The following is a 3,858-nucleotide window of genomic DNA, read 5'->3' on the forward strand; positions in this document are numbered from 1 at the left end:
TGTAGAATAGGATAGATGAGTGCTAGGCAAACAGACAGCTTGATTGTTTTTTGTTTTTGTTTTTGTTTTAATTAGTAGGCTTATTTGTTCAGAGCAGTTTTAGGTTTACAGGAAAATTGAGTAGAAACCATAGGCAATTCTCAGGGTACCTGAGTGGCTCAGTTGGTTAAGCGTATGCCTTCAGCTCTGGTCATGATCCCAGGGTCCTGGGATGGAGTCCTACATCGGGCTCCCTGCTCCGCGGGGAGTTTGTTTCTCCTTCTCCCTCTCCTGCTCCCCCTTCTTGTGCTCCCCCTCTCTCAAATAAATATCTTTTTTAAAAAAAGTATAGACAATTCTCATATGCTTCTCCCTTCCCCACTCTCCTACCACACAGCCCACAGTTTTCCTGTTATTAACATCTTGCATTAGTGTGGTACTTTTCCTATAATTGATGAACCAATATTGATTATTATTAACTTAAGTCCACAATTTAATTAGCATTAAATCGTCACATTATACAGTTCTAGGGGTTTTGAAAATGCATAATGTCATTGTAGGAGAGGAACACATTTTCCTCAGCTCTCTTATGGTCTCTGGCTGGTCTGAAAATTGAACTGACAGAGATAAGTAGAAGAAAAGCATACAAATTTGATTAAATTTTTACATGTACATGGGACCTTCGCAAGGGAATTAAGACCTGAAGAAGTGACCAGAGCGGGAAGCTTTTATTCCTTTTAGACAAAGAAACAATATATTTGTGAAGAATTGACAAGATAAAGGGTTTGGTCTATAGGTAGAAATGGTGAAGAAGTAACTAGAAAGAAAAGGGTTAGTTTAACAATGTTTGTTTCCAGATTCCTCTGATGCCATCTCTGGCTGGTAAGAGATTGTCTCCAGGAAAAAAATTTATTTTCTGCTTTTAGGCAAAAAAGGGACAGACTTTTCTGCATTTACTGATTCTTAACTGCCTTTAGTGCAGACAAATTTTTGTCTCGAAGAGCCAATTTGAGGTGACATAGTCTGGTTTCCTTCAGCATGAACAAGGAATATCTCCTCAGATATTCTTTGATTTCTTTCAGCAGAGTTTTGTAGTTTTCCTCATATTGATATTGTTCATTTTTTAGTAGACTCATATCTAAGTATTTCATTTTTCATTGGTGTTAATGTACTTTTTTCATATTTCAATTATTCATTGCTGGTATATAAGAAAGCATTTGATTTTTGTATGTTAACCTTGTATCTTGTAATTTTGCTCTAAAACGACATCATTTTTATCCTGTAGATAATTGAAGACCTTAAAAACAAGCCTTCCACTATTCTATTTATGCTCAAAGAGTATTTATCTGGAAGTGATATGTAGAACAGATTGGAAGGAAAAGAGGCTAGAGGCAGGGACCCTGTCCCTGTACGAGGCTTTTCAGTGAGCCCTCCAGGAGACAATAAGATTCCCAATAAGGGATTTACAGCACTAATGGAAAAGTAAGAACAGATTGAAGAGGCAAATATGCTAACTTGGCCCTTCTTTTTCATGCCTATGAATCTCTTTCTTACCAGACTCCAGCTTGTCCATGTACCCAATGTGCAGTAACTCAAATTCTGAGACACTGAATTTAAAGCAAGGAAAGCTTTATAGTCAAGAGGCAGCCCAAGGAGAAAGCAGGGGATCATTCCCAAAGCTGCCTTGCCCTGTTGATCTTAGGGACAACTTATATACATAAAAGGAAAGTAAGGGTTTTTTTTATCCTTGTTGGGAGTCCCTAAAACAATCTGGAGGTAAGCATTCTTGTGGACAATGAGGCATTATTTGGGACCTGGGATCAGACACATCAAAACAGATGTTATTGTCTGCTCCCGTTATGTTTCTACAATCAGTGGGTAAACAGGGAGTAGGAGTAAAAAGGCAAAGTTAATGATTGTGCATGAGGTTAAGAGGTAAGGAAAACAGGCACCTGGATGGCTCAGTCAGTTGAGCTCCCGATTCTTGGTTTCAGCTCAGGTCCTGATCTCTAGCTGGTGGGATTGAGCCCTGCTCTGGCTACACACTTGGTGGGGAGCATGCTTGAGGATTCTCTCCCTTTGCCCCTCCACCCACTTATGAACTGTCTCTCTCTCAAATAAATAAATAAATAAATCTTTCAAAGAAAAAGAAGGAGTATATAAATAATTTAGTAGGGAACAAAACAATGAAGAGTAGCTTAATAATGCCACTAATACAACTGTTTTTGCTTATGTTTTCCAAGTGGGTCCAGGAGCCAAGGGTCCTGCCTTGTCTTCACACGCAGTTCCCTCTTTGGAATGACCTTACCATCCTCTTCACCTAACTTCTAATTAATCCTCAAAACTCAGTTCAAGGTGTTGTGGCCTTCTCTCTACAAGCTCCTCACAGCCCCCTGGTATGTCCTCCACCACAGCTGAAAGAGCTATTTACAGTTCTTAATATACAATGTATTTCTCTATTTATTTGACTATACCTTTCATTAATGATCATGAGCTCCTAAATCCGAGTAGCCCAGTATCTGGCCCAAGAAAAGTACACATAAATGAATAATTCATCCAAGTCTGTTGTTGGAACTCAAAACATTACCAGGTACATGGTAAACTATTATATCAAATTTACATGGTGTGTTTTCTCCTAAAGAACTGAAATCATAGAGCTTGAAACACTGAAGCTTCAGACTGTGAAGAAAGCACTCAACTGGTATCAGGAAGTCATCATTTCCTCACAGCTTCTTTGAGGAAGTTATCACTTCTCCTTTGTTCCTTTAAGTAGGTTTGCTCTTCCTGAACTGCAGTGATACTGGCTTTAAACAGTGAGTTGGAGAGTGTGGGTCTCACCCACACTGTGCGCAAGAAGTGCTTCTTCCCAGCCCTACATTCCCTTTCCTCTTTCCTAGGGCTCGGAACCCTCCCCTGCTGCACGCAGACCGCGCTGGCACACCTGGCAGAGGAACAGCTGGCAAAAGCCTCTGAGCCTGGGACTAACCACTGCCTCTGATCTCAGCGGGAGCCCCAGCACAGAGACTGGTAAGAGGAGAACCCCGGGGGCTGGGGAGAGTAGAGCCGTGAAGATGGCCAGAAGGTCCAGGTCACATAGATGGAGGAGAAATATTCCAGGAGGGAGGAGGGAAGAGACAAGGTTCTGGGCCAGTAAGTACAGGACAAAGAGAAGAATGGGATCTGCCAGTCAGAGGAAAAGTCATCTTACCTCATATTCCTCCTCCCTGGTCTTCAGGTCCTTCATAGAATGTGAGACTCAAGTCAGAAGGAAGATGGTTTAAACAACAAGAAAAGGACCAATTAAATCTTAAAAGGCACACTAAAGATCTAAATGGTTGTGAATAATAATTTTGCTCTTATGGCTTCTACTACTGTCATTTTCTCACTTTCTTCCCTCTTCCTACACGGAAGAGATGATGCTGGATCTTCTGGGACCCTTTCCTTTCCTCCTGTTGCTGCTGGGATTGTGCGGGCCAGTGCATCCACTGGATGACTGGGCTCAATCTTCCACCAGTGTTCAAACATTTGTACTTTGGCATCTAAGAGCAGGTCCTGTCCAATGCTACACAGAAATGCCTCGTGTCAATCATCTTGAACAGTACTGTAAGCCTGAGAACACTTTTTTTCCATGACTCCTTCCAGAATGTGTCAGATACCTGTCTTTTGCCAAACATGAACTGCAGTAGAGGCCAGAATAACTGCCACCAGAGTGCAAATTGTATTGGCATGACTTACTGCTGGACGGACATATCCCAACTGTAGATATAGCACTACACTCCAGAACCGGTTCTACATTGTTGCCATAACGACTCTCAGCCAGGCTACCCTCCCCATCTTCTGCTTCCTGTACACTTAGATTTTACCAACCCTCTGGTTCCT

General features: G+C 41.6%; 1 long non-coding RNA gene across 1 annotated transcript; it reads left to right on the forward strand.

The window, feature by feature from the left end:
- The first annotated feature begins 2,691 nt into the window (after window positions 1-2,691).
- LOC141372090 (uncharacterized) lies at window positions 2,692-3,006 on the forward strand. Its single transcript, XR_012377419.1, has 2 exons — window positions 2,692-2,792; window positions 2,877-3,006. It is a non-coding gene; the product is annotated as an uncharacterized lncRNA (long non-coding RNA).
- Window positions 3,007-3,858: the final 852 nt, after the last annotated feature.

This window comes from Callorhinus ursinus, unplaced genomic scaffold, assembly GCF_003265705.2.
Source record: "Callorhinus ursinus isolate GAN/ISIS: 27379988/994484 unplaced genomic scaffold, GSC_fseal_2.0 scaffold942, whole genome shotgun sequence".
In the NCBI taxonomy this organism is placed as follows: domain Eukaryota; kingdom Metazoa; phylum Chordata; class Mammalia; order Carnivora; family Otariidae; genus Callorhinus; species Callorhinus ursinus.